Source organism: Dipodomys spectabilis, unplaced genomic scaffold (genome assembly GCF_019054845.1).
Source record: "Dipodomys spectabilis isolate Male_0828 unplaced genomic scaffold, ASM1905484v1 ptg000096l, whole genome shotgun sequence".
Lineage (NCBI taxonomy): Eukaryota > Metazoa > Chordata > Mammalia > Rodentia > Heteromyidae > Dipodomys > Dipodomys spectabilis.
The window spans coordinates 15,944,091-15,957,749 of record NW_024870773.1 but is presented as its reverse complement, the minus strand read 5'-3'; the positions used below and the strand labels follow the sequence as shown (position 1 = coordinate 15,957,749).

The following is a 13,659-nucleotide window of genomic DNA, read 5'->3' as shown; positions in this document are numbered from 1 at the left end:
CAGCCACTCTGGATGGCGGTGTGGAAGTTCCTACACACACACACACACACACACACACACACACACACACACACTAAAAAAAACCACCAAAAACCTAGAATTTCCCTATGACTCAGCCATACCACTTTTGAGCATCTGCCCAGAACACCACAAGTCAGGATACTGTAAGACACTTGCACATCCATGTTCATTATAGCACTATTCAAAATAGCCAAATTATGGAAACAACCCAGATGCCCTACAATAGATGAGTGGATCCAAAAAAAATGTATTTATACCCAATGAAATCTCACTCATTCTTTGGAAAGAATAAGACGTCATTTGCAGAGAAATGGAGGGACATAGAACAAATCATGAGGTAAGCCAAACTCAAACAACACAGGTTTTCTCTCATATGTGGAAGCTATATCTAAAATACACTAGGGCGTGGTAACTTACACAAGGCTCTAGGCCTTCACATATAATCAGACTAAAGGAGGATATTCTCAGGGAAGAAACCCAAAGGCTTAATGACTCTGAAAATTTAAAATACTATTTATCAGGGGCGGTCTGCAGATCACCCACGCAGAAGCTGCCTGAGGCACCGGAGTCAGACCCGCTGATCACAACGACCCGGCAGGGGCCGCCAGGGTCCCAGTGGCACAGGGGGCTGCCTGCAGATCACCCGCGCAGAAGCCGCCTGAGCATGGACACTGTGGACCCGACAGCTTCGACAGAGGCAGAGACAGAAGAGAATCACACAGAGCCACCACCGCCCAGCCCAGCCTGCAACTGAACTCGGATTGCAACAGCAACTGACGACCTACACCACACAGAAACAACTAGCTCCAGGGTGAGTACCCCACAGGGGACAGTGTATCCCTCAAGGGAGACGAGCTGGAGGGAATCCCCAGACCCTGACCCAGACTCCCTACCCGAACACCCAGACCACAGGACCCACTAAAAATGGGAACTGTTCGAGAGCTCCACCAGCCCATGGAGCACACTCTGCTGGCCAGGCTAGGGCAAGAAAGCCCCTGGAAGGGAGCTTAAACGCCCAAGCCAGGAACAGCGCCTCTGGGTCAAGACAACCAACAGTAGAAGAAATTTGAACTGTGTACCCCAGGCTGCATAACCTAGGTGGTATACACAGCAGCACAGGCCCAACGAGCGCGCTCCAGGTGGGGGGCCGGAACTAGGCCTGGGGATCTGGCGCCTGAACAACACAACCAACTCCTCCCAACTGAAGTCAAAAACTGAACATACGCCTCAGCAGAGGGGAGAAAAACGGGGAACTGCACCCCCTAGGAGGCATGCCTGTGACAACAAAAGACCTGGAGGCTCAGGACAAGAGAAGCCCAAACCCCACCAAAACCCCACCCATATACTCTAGCCTGGGAATTGGGCAACACAGGCCGCCAGCACCTGATAGTAGGCAGGAGCTCAGGCTGATAAGGCGGCTCAGCAGTAGAGTGATAGTCTTGGATGCATGAGGCCCTGGATCTGATTCCTCAGCATCACAAAAGCAAAAAGGGTCAGAAGTGGTGCTGTGGCTCAAGTGGTAGGGTGCCAGCCTTGAGCTGAAGAGCTGAGGGACAGCACCCAAACCTAGAGTTCAAGCTCACAACCAGCCCAAAACAAACAAACAAACAAAAACACATCAGGAGCCCATAGCAGACTCCAGCATCTGGGAGAGTGCATCCAGAGCATCTGATCTTGCCAAGAGCATCCGTAGGAGCAAACACAAGCAGTCTAGGCTGCTCAACCCTTCCAAAGGCAGGAATTGCCAGCAATCTACAGCAGAGTGTCGAGAATCCTAAGTAGGTCAGAACAGCAGCTGGAAGTAGGCTCCCAACAGAACCCAGATCAGGCACAGACTCTCTCTACCAATACAGAATCAGCAACCAAGCAAAGACAGACACACCAAAACAAAATTGCAGATTAGTCTCCCGAACCCCCATGCGAAAATCACAGAGAAAAATTACAAGGTTTATCAACACCCAGGATAGCAAGCTCACCTCAAAAGCCAGCAGCCACGCAGGGGAGAGCCCCAGTGGGAGCAAAGCAGGAATGGAAGACAAAAGCTACATCCAAGGGTTGCTGGAGGCAATGACTCAAGAAATAAAGCAAGAAATAGATCAGAAATTTAAAGAGCACAAGGATGAACTATCAAAAGAGATACAGGATATCAAACAAGAGATGCATGCAAAAATAGAAGCTGCACAAACCTCAGTAAGAAGTGAGATAAATGCCAAATTAGAGATAATGCATACTGATCTCACCTCATTAAGAGGTGAGATCAGTACTATGAGAACCAACATCGAATCCATAAAGGAATCAATTTCCTCCATGAAAACCACAATAGAAGCCACGGTCAACAGAGTGAACGAAATGGAAGGTAGAGTGTCAGATACAGAAGACAGAATACACCAACTGGACCAAAAAGTGACAGATATGGAAAAATCACTCAAACCAAAGGGAAATTCAAGAGCAAGCAGATAATGCCAAGAAATTTAACCTTTGTATAATTGGAATGGATGGAGGTGAGGAATTTCAGAACAAGGGAATGCAACACCTATTCAACAAGATAATCGGTGAAAATTTTCCCCACCTCAAAAAAGAACGTCTTACCTACATAACAGAAGCATATAGAACACCCAACAAGCAAGATCCCAGGAGAAACACTTCTAGACACATTATAGTAAAAATGATGGATCTGAATAATAAGGAAACAATCTTGCATGCAGCAAAAATGAAGAAGGAGCTATACTACAATGGGAAAAAAATTAGAATCACTGCAGATCTCTCCACGCAAACAATGAACGCAAGAAAGGCCTGGGAAAGCACCATACGAGCCCTGAGAGCCAATAACTGCCAACCCAGACTGATATTCTCGGCAAAGCTAGCATTCACATTCAATGCAGAACTGAAATTTTTTAATAGCAAAGAAAAACTAAATGAATACATAAACATTAATACAGCATTACAAAGAATTCTAAGAGAGGGGACACAACCTGAAGAAAGCAACCAGGAACTGGGACCTGCCCCAAACAGGCATTACTCAAAGTCTAACTGAGCAAGCACAGGAGGAAAGGAAAGAAGAAAAACTTAGGAAAACGGAATGACAGGGACAACAATGCATCTCTCTATACTTTCTCTTAATATTAATGGGCTTAATTCACCAATCAAAAGAAAATGAACTGCAGACTGGATCAGAAAACAAGACCCATCCATCTGTTTGCCTTCAGGAGACCCACCTCTCAGCCAAACATACAAATAAATTCAGAGTAAAGGGTTGGAAAAGGATCTACCAATCAAATGCCCCCAATAAGAAAGCAGGTGTAGCTATCCTGATAGCTGACAAAATAAACTTTTCATTAAAATCAGTACAGAAAGACAAGGACGGACACTACATATTAATACAGGGAACAATCCAAGAGGAGGATATTACCATCATCAACTTATATGCCCCAAATATTGGTGCACCCAGATATGTTAAACAAACGCTCTCAAACTTACAGAATAAAATAGATCCCAATACGATAATACTAGGAGACTTTAACACACCACTCTCACCAAAGGACAGGTCTACCAACCAGAGGATTGGCAAAGAAGCTACCAAATTAAGTGAGGCCATACTTCAAGCGGAATTAACTGACATCTACCTAGTATTTCACCCTAAAATAACACAGTACACATTCTTCTCAACAGCTCATGGAACTTTCTCCAAAATAGACCATATCATAGTTCATGCAAGGAACTTAAGCAAATACAAAGGGATCGACATAATCCCCTGTATCCTATCTGACCACAGTGGAATCAAGCTAGTTCTCAATAACAAAGCATACCGCAGAAATTTCTCTAATACATGGAAATTGAACAGCACACTCCTTAGCAATGCCTGGGTAACGGAAGAGATCAGAGAAGAAATAAAACATTTCCTACAACTCAATGAAAACACCTCACAAAGAAACTTGTGGGACACAGCAAAAGCAGTCCTGAGGGGCAAATTTATTGCCCTCAGTGCACACATCAAGAGAATGGAGACCGACCAAGTGAATAATCTCATGTTGCAATTAAAACAGCTAGAAAAACAAGAAAAAATGGAACCTAAAGTTACTAGACGAAGCCAGATAAACAAATTAAGAGCAGAGATTAACCAATTAGAAAATCAGAAAATTATAGCCAAAATAAACCAAACAAAAAGTTGGTTCTTTGAAAAAAATAAACAAAATTGATGGCCCATTGGCAAGATTAATTAAAAAAAGAAGAGAGGAAACCCATATTAACAGGATTAAGGATGCCACGGGAAAAATCACAACACATACCCAAGATGTCCAAACAATTCTAACGGACTACTTTCAAAAGTTATACTCTCTAAAGGAAGAAAATCTGGCAGAAATGGATGCATTTTTAGAGAAATACAAGTTGCCCAAACTAAGCAAAGAAGAAGTAAACTAATTAAATAAGCCAATATCCTACAACGAGATATAGGAAGCTATCAAAAGTCTTCCAACAAAAAAAAGCTCAGGACCAGATGGATTCACAGCAGAATTCTATAAGACCTTCAAAGAAGACTAATATCCATACTCTCAAGCTCTTCAGAGAAACAGAGAAGGAGGGAGCTATCCCAAACTCATTCTACGAAGCCAATATCACACTCATCCCCAAACCAGGCAAAGACCCAACCAAAAAGGAGAATTACAGACCAATTTCCTTGATGAACACAGATGCAAAGATCCTTAACAAGATTCTAGCTAACAGAATCCAGAAACACATAAAAAAATCATACACTATGACCAGGTAGGCTTCATCCCAGAGACGCAGTGATGGTTTAGCATACATAAGTCAATAAATGTAATCCAACACATCAACAGCACCAAGGTCAAGAATCACATGATTATCGCCACAGATGCAGAAAAGGCCTTTGATAAAATTCAACATTCATTCATGCTAAAAGCTCTGGAGAAAATAGGAATAGAAGGAACATCTCTAAAAACAATAAAAGCCATTTATGACAGACCAATAGCCAATATCATATTTAATGGGGCAAAGCTACAACCAATTCTCCTAAAATCAGGAACAAGGCAAGGATGCCCACTGTCTCCACTCCTCTTCAATATAGTCCTGGAACCCTTAGCCAGGGCAATAAGGCAAGAAAAAGACATTAAAGGGATCCACATAGGGAAAGAAGAAACTATCCCTTTTTGCAGACGACATGATACTATACCTTCACGATCCCAAAAACTCCATCCCCAAACTTTTAGAAATCATAAATCACTTCGGCAAAGTAGCAGTATATAAAATAAACCCACAAAAATCAGTTGCCTTCCTGTACACTGACAAGGTACAAGAAGAGAGGGAAATAAAGGGAGCAACCCCATTCACAATAACCTCCCAAAAAATAAAATATTTAGGAATTAACCTAACCAAAGAGGTAAAAGAACTATTTAATGAAAACTATAAAAAGTTAAAGAAAGAAATTGCAGAAGACACTAGAAAATGGAAAGACCTCCCATGCTCTTGGATAGGCCGACTTAATATAGTAAAGATGGTAATACTTCCAAAACTAATATACAAATTCAATGTAATTCCTATTAAAATCCCAATGATGTACATCACTGAAATACAGAAAACAGTCCAAAAATTCATATGGAACAACAAAAGACCTAGAATAGCCAAAACAATTCTAGGGGATAAAGACAATATTGGAGGGCTATCCATGCCGAACTTCAAACTCTACTACAGAGCTATAATAACAAAGACAGCATGGTACTGGCACAAAAACAGACCCAAAGACCAATGGAACAGAATAGAAGATCCAGAAATAAATCCACAGGCCTACAGCCAGCTGATATTTTACAAAGGAGCCAAAGACATACAATGGAAGAAACACAGCCTCTTCAACCGCTGGTGCTGGGAAAACTGGGCGGCGACATGCAGAAAACTAAAAGTGGACCCCAGCCTATCACCATGCACCAACATCAACTCAAAATGGATTAAAGACCTTAACATCAAACCTGAATCTCTGAAACTACTGCAGGACAGAGTAGGAGAGACACTTGGACTAATAGGCACAGGAAGGAACTTCCTGAACAGAGTCCCAGGGTCACAACAAATTGGAGAGAGACTCGACAAATGGGACTACCATAAAATAAAAAGCTTCTGCACAGCTAAATCTATGGCAACCAAGCTAGAAAGACAACCAACTAATTGGGAAAAAATATTTACCAGCAATATATCAGACAAGGGGTTAACATCCTGTATATTCAGGAGACTCAAGAAACGAATCCCTCCCAAACCTAAGAAATCAATTACTAAATGGGCAAGGGAACTAAAGAGGGACTTCTCAAATGAAGAAATAAAAATGGCAAAGAAACACATGAGGAAATGTTCATCATCCCTGGTGGTGAAGGAAATGCAAATAAAGACAACCCTGAGATACCACCTTACCCCAGTCAGAATGTCCCACATCCACAAATCAGCCAACGACAAATGCTAGAGGGGATGTGGAGAAAGAGGAACCCTATTACACTGCTGGTGGGAATGTACACTTATACAACCACTTTGGAAAGCAGTCTGGAGGGTCCTTAGAAAGCTAAAGATTGACCTCCCTTATGACCCAGTCATACCACTTCTAGGCATCTACCCTGAACAACAGGAACCAATATACAAGGACACGTGCACCTCCATGTTTATTGCAGCACTGTTCACAATAGCTAGGATATGGAAACAACCCAGATGCCCCACCACAGATGGATGGATCCAAAAATTGTGGTATCTATACACAATGGAATATTATGCAGCCATTAGAAATGACAAAATAATGGCATTTGCAGGGAAATGGATGGAGCTAGAAGGAATCATGTTGAGCGAGGTAAGCCGAGAGCAGAGACAAATGGTACATGGTCTCCCTGATAAGTGGATGCTAAATCCAAAAGGTTAGGTGATACGACAAAACTAACAGGACTTAAGAAACAAAGAACTCCCACTCAGGTTGAACCACTACTAAATATCCCCATGCTGCTGATCACATGTATGGTGTATAACATTTGTATACCGTTATATGTTATAGATTGTGATAGACAATTTGCTCCAGGAAAGTTAGAATGAACTTGTGACTTTAAATGAGCATCATTATTCCACAATACTGTGAAATTCGGGAAATTATGTAATCACTTAATCACAATCAAAAAAAAAAGAGCCTCGGGGAAGGTAGGGAGGGAAGGAATGGTAGGAGGAAAACAATGGAGGGGGTAACAATGCTCAACAGGAAGTGTACTCATTACCTTACTCATGTAACTGTAACCCTCTGTATAGTATCTTTGCAATAAAAAGTAAAAATAAAAAAATACTATTTATCGTAAAAAATAAATTCCAGGAAATGGAAACATGGTTTGTTGTTGCTGGTGGTGGTGATGATGGTGATGGTGTTTGTTTTTGCTTTTTTTAGTTGTTTTCTCTCTCTTTGGGGGTGGTAAAGGGGACTGCAGAAATGGAGAAAGGATGGACAAATGCATGCATGTCATTCAGTAGATGTGGAAAATGAACAATGCAACTGATGGGCAGAGAAAGGATGAAGAAACTAAGAAAGCTAAGGAAGACATGACATTGTCCACAAAAGAGATGTACTCACTACCTGATGTATGAAACAGTCACCCCTCTGTGTAACACCTTAATAATAATATTAAAAAAACTCTTCCTTTCCTGGGATTTTCCAAGGATCTTTGGTTCTCAAACCTGAATATACTTTTGAAATATCACAGCGAACTTTTACCTATTCCACTCCTCCTAAGCCATAATCTCAGGGGTTGGGTTACACAGACGTTGGGTTTTAAGTTAGCAGTAGAAGGAACACTCCTCCTGGTGATATTAATGTTTGTAAACATCAATCATGGTTGAAAACCATTGCTGTTGATTCTTGATTTTTATAAGATGGAGAGTCAAAATCCAACTACTACTAATCAGCTGGCTGGAGTCCTTCTGTTTGACCAACATGGGGGCGGTCAAAAGCAGGTTGGAGATGCTCCTCCAGCTATTCCAGGCCCTTGGTGGCTTTTGTAATCTGGGATGAGTGGTAATAAGTGGTGTCCTTTAGTGTTGACAGCAATGGTTAGTATCACCACACTTCTGTCTGTCCTTACTATGCCACTGTCAGAACCACCTCCACCGCTGGCTCTGCCATGGTAGCCACCACCACTACCACCACTGCTGACTCTGCTGCCACTTTCACGCTGCAGCTGGAATGACTACTGCTTCCCCCACCCCACCTCAAAAGACACACACACAGCTTCCTGGGCCACCACCTCTTCTCTGCATGTTACCAGATCAGCCACTAACGATAAAAATCAATGACTAATGACAAAAATCAAAAGCAGGCAAGAAAAAAACCCTCAATAGCTTAGCTGATTTAAAGGAAAGCAGGACTGGGAACATGGCTTTAGTGGCAGAATGCTTGTGTCGCATGCATGAAGTCCTGGGTTTGATTCCTCAATACCACAGACACAGAAAAAGCCAGAAGTAGTGCTGTGGCCCAAATGGGTAGAGTGCTAGCTTTGAGCAAAAGAAGCTCAAGGACTGTGCCCAGGCCCTGTGTTCAAGCCCCAGGACTGGCAAGAAAAAGAAATATAACAGTGAGGTGCCAGCCTGCAAAAGCCAGTGTACTCAAGTACAACAAAACAAAAATGTAACAAACAAACAAAACATTGGGAAAAATTTCAATAAAGTCAGGTTCTTGTCTTATTTTAAATGTCTTTAATCAGTCTGTGTAAAAATTTACAGACAACCCAGCGGGAGGTGTAACAATCCATCAGACTGACTCTGGGAGACATTGCTGCTGTCCATTCCTTCCAACCTGAAAATTCTGTTGGGGTAAAGTTCTAGGACAACCTAACAGTCATCTGGAGGGGTCACTACATCATCATCCTGACCACCTCCACTGTGGTCAAAGTGGACGGACAAATCTGCCTACCTCCATCACCCGTGACTGCTTCCCAGTTAAAGGCTGCTTTGGGTCTACTAAAACTAAGACTTTGTGGGACATTCTTTCTGTAATACAGGATTTGTAAATCTTACTTACCTGGACCTGGGAGAGGCTGGCTATGTTATCATGCTAATAAGGCAGGTGTAGGCCAAAAGGCCTCTGTTACAAAGTTTGGTTAAAGTAACTCTCACAGCAAAATCAATGGTTTGAGTTCATGTACATAAGACCAGTGGAAAATGTAACAAGGCATTCTGGTTGTGAATACCTGACAAACATGACTCCATCTTAAAGACAGAACTGCACTTCCACCTGTGGGTCCAGTGCCTTGAGGCTTGGCATTTACAGAAAAAATGGGTCATACATAGCAAAGAATCATAAAAATGAATCATGCTCCTTGCTTGAAGCACTGTTTAGTTTCTGTAACTTCCTGCTTGGCTTCTACCTACAAGAAAGAACCCTGAGGGATTTTGCATCCTAACAAACAAGGATGTGGGTTTGGGGATATAAAAGGAGCCTTTGAGAACCAGCTCAACACTGTACTTGTAGACCCGCTGACTTCGTGTATCACCTAATAAAGTATTAGGCTAATAAAGACTTTCTATTGGCTGCACTCTGTGTCTGTGCTGGTCTCTCCTGATAGCTTACTTCACAACAGGCCAAAAGAAAAAAAGAAAAGAAAGGAAAGGAAAGCATAAAAGAGGTTTTTTACAATAGAAGATTAGTAACACTGATCAAATCATAGCTGATAGTGGTTTAATCATACTTAACTCCCAGCCCCAGAACCCCAGGGAAAAAATATCTTTCTAATCTAGGTAATAACTATCTCCTTATTGCCACCCTGGTTCTGGATCCCAGGACACTATATAGTGTGCATTGCATCTACGAAGACAATTCCCTCATGCGTGGCTGGCTGTACAATTCATCTTGAGCATCATGGAAGAAGTGATAGATGACAGAGGAAGGGGAGAGCGTGAGAATTAGGTCTTCAAACCAAAAGCCGCCTGTATCTTTTTCCTTGTTGGACCTGTGGAAGTAAGATGGGTCACCAGCAGCTCTATTGGAGTCACCCCCCAAAATTCGGCCAGGGATCTTGCTCCAGCCACGTGTGTTCTAACTGCCACGGTCTGATCCCCAAGTACGGGCTAAACATCTGCCGGCAGTGTTTCTGACAGTATGCGAAGGGCATCAGCTTCATTAAGTTGGCCTGTGATCATCCTTCAATGGCTTATCCAAGACATCAAGCCCAATGAAAGGCCATATTTGTACATAAAATAAAAATTAAAGAAACCTTTAAAAAAAAAAAAAGCACCCTCCTGCCACAGAGATAAGACATCACCTCTATGAATTGCAGATTAGATATATTTGAAAACTTGGAAGTCATGGTCCCCTCAAAACCAACCTAACCTAATTTGGACAGTATTTTATTTAATGTTATTAATTACTCTAAAATTATGTTATGTCTCAGAGAGTCATAATGGTACCATTCCCCAACAGATTCTGTTTTGCTTTCCTGCCCTTCATTTAAAAAAATGTATGCTAACTATATTAAGGGATTTTTGTTGTTGTTGGTCCTGGGGCTTGAACTCTGGGCTTGGCCGCTGTCCCTCAGCTCTTCAGCTCAAGGCGAGCGCTCTACCACTTGAGCCACAGCACCACTTCTGGTTTTCTGGTGGTTTATTGGAGATAAGAGTTTCACAGGCTTTCCTGCCCTGGCTGGCTTTGAACCGTGATCCTCAGTTCTCAGCTTTCTGGGTAGCTAAGATTACAAGCATGAGCCATGGACACCTGGCTATATTAAGGGATTTTGACATAGTATTTCCCATGTGACTATATTATATTTTAATCAGAATAGCCTACTGCTAAATTTCCCCCGCCCCCCCCCCCCCCCCCCCCCGCCATTGTTCAACAGTATCAGTCTCAGCCTTTACCAGACAAGAGAAGACTAGATGGTTGGTTCAGAGATTGGGCATGGTGAACCCAGGACAAAGAACAAAGCCTGGAGCAGGAGCAGATAGATAAGAGGGGAACAAAGACAGTGCCCAGGTCCAAAATTCAAGCCTCAGCACTAGCAAACAATAAAATAAAATGAAGTGTGTATCTTGGAAAAGAAAATACTTCAAAGAATAGCTCCTCTTGATACAAATTGCCTAACTCTCAAGGAAATCATTTGTGTTGGGGCATATTCTTTTTTTTTTTCCAATTGTGGGGCTTGAACTCTGGGCCTGGGCGCTGTCCCTCAGCTCAAGGCAAGCGCTCTACCACTTGAGCCACAGTGCCACTTCCAGCTTTCTGAGTGGTTTATTGGACATGAGAGTCTCATGGCCTTTCTTGCCAGGGCTGGCTTTGAACTGTGATCCTCAGATCTCAGCCTCCTGAGTAGCTAGGATTACAGGCGTGAGCCACTGGCACCCAGCTGGGGCATATTCTTTATTTCAAAAATAAATTGCTGTTTTACAGCTTGGTATTGGCATAAGAACAGACCTCAGGACCAATGGAATAGAATTGAAAACCCAGAAATGAACCTACAGACCTATAGCCATCTAATCTTCGATAAGGGAGCTAAAACAATAGAATGGAAGAAAGACAGCCTCTTCAGTAAATGGTGCTGGCAAAATTGGTTAACTACTTGTAGAAAACTAAAGCTAGATCCTTATATATCACCCTGCACCAGAATCAACTCCAAATGGATCAAAGACCTCGAAGTCAAAGCAGACACTCTGAAAACATTACAGGACGGAATAGGAGAAACCCTAGGTCTCCTTGGCTCAGGCTGAAATTTTCTGAATAGAGACCCGGAAACACAACAAATCAAAGAAAGGTTGGACAAATGGGATTGCATGAAGTTGCAGAGCTTCTGCATGGCAAAGGACATAGCTAGCAAGATCAATAGAAAGCCCACGGATTGGGAGAAGATCTTCACTAGCCATACAACAGACAAGGGTCTCATATCTAAAATATACTTGGAGCTCAAAAAATTAAATCCCCCAACAACAAATCCTCAAAGAAACAACTGCCCAATAAATAAGTGGGCTAAAGACTTAAAGAGAGCCGGGCGCTGGTGGCTCATGCCTGTAATCCTAGCTACTCAGGAGGCTGAGATCTGAGGATCGCGGTTCAAAGCCAGCCCGGGCAGGAGAGACCGTGAGACTCCTATCTCCAATAAACCATCAGAAAGCTGGAAGTGGTGCTGTAGCTCAAGTGGTAGAGCGCTCGCCTTGAGCTGAAGAGCTGAGGGACAGTGCCCAGGCCCAGAGTTCAAGCCCCACGACTGACAAAAAAAAAAAAAAGACTTAAAGAGAAACTTCTCTGAAGAAGAAAGAAGGATGGCCAATAGACACATGAAGAAATGCTCAACATCCCTAGCCATAAAAGAAATGCAAATCAAAACAACATTGAGATACCACCTCACTCCAGTTAGAATGGCAAAAATCAAGAACTCTAATAACAACAGATGCTGGAGGGGATGTGGACAGAAGGGAACCTTACTTCATTGTTGGTGGGAATGTAAACTTGTTCAACCACTTTGGAAAGCAGTATGGAGATTCCTCAAAAGACTTCACATAGAGCTCCCCTATGACCCAGCAATCCCACTTTTGGGCATTTACCCAAATGTTTACAAACAAGACCACATTAAAGCTACCAGCACAACTATGTTTATTGCAGCATTATTTACCATAGCTAAGATATGGAACCAACCAGATGCCCCTCAGTAGATGAATGGATCAAGAAAATGTGGTATATATACACAATGGAATTCTATGCCTCCATCAGAAAGAATGACATTGCCCCATTTGTTAGGAAATGGAAAAACTTGGAAAAAATTATATGAAGTGAAGTAAGCCAGGCCCAAAGAAATATAGGTCCCATGGTTTCCCTTATTTGCAATATCTAGTATATGTATGAGTCAAGCAGAAAAGGTCAAATAATGTGATGTTAGGAAAATGAACCCTTAGATATGTATTTTAATGTTTTTTTTCTTTCATGCATTTGTTTCTAACGCATTTATAAGATTATTTCTTTGTTGCTTTGTATGTCCCTCCCCCACAGTATAACCCCTGCTTTTACTATATTTGATGTCAGTATAACTTGTGGAGGAGATGGGGAAAAACAAGTCGTTTAAGGATACAGGTGGATCTGTTGCATCAATGAGAAGTACAAGTTGTCATGTCGAAAACGAGCTTTACAATGTTGGTGCGGGGCGGGGGGGGGGGAGGATGGGGGGGAGGCTGGAAAGGGATGTGAAGGGTAAACAAAGGAGGAGACTGCAATGCTTGATAAGAAATATACGCATTATCCTGCCCATGTAATTGTAACCCCTCTGTACAGTATGTTCACAAAATAAATAAATAAATAAAATAAAATGAAAAAAAAATAAATTGCTGTGTTAAAGGCAGAGTTTGGGAATACCCAAACATAATGGCCATGTAATTAAAGTACAGGTCAGTCTCAGAGACTCTGAGCCCAAGTAGTAGAAGTTCAACACTGAATGATTAAGAACAAAGATAAAAGCTTACCTTTGCCTGACTGACCTCTGCTTTGGGAGGGTCCCAACCTGGTAAAGGGTACTACTGATTTCTTTTTTTTTTCTTCTGCCTCTCCTCAGCCCAGCCAGTAGAGCTGTGGCTGTCACTGACTGGATAAATTTAGGCCATCCTCTAGTGAAGGAGTCCAAGAATTTGAAGTATCAGACTACAGGC

The 13,659-nt window shown here is 42.3% G+C and overlaps 1 pseudogene; it reads left to right on the top strand.

The window, feature by feature from the left end:
- The first annotated feature begins 9,999 nt into the window (after positions 1 to 9,999).
- Positions 10,000 to 10,252, top strand: LOC122113305 (annotated as a pseudogene).
- The last annotated feature ends 3,407 nt before the right edge of the window (positions 10,253 to 13,659 follow it).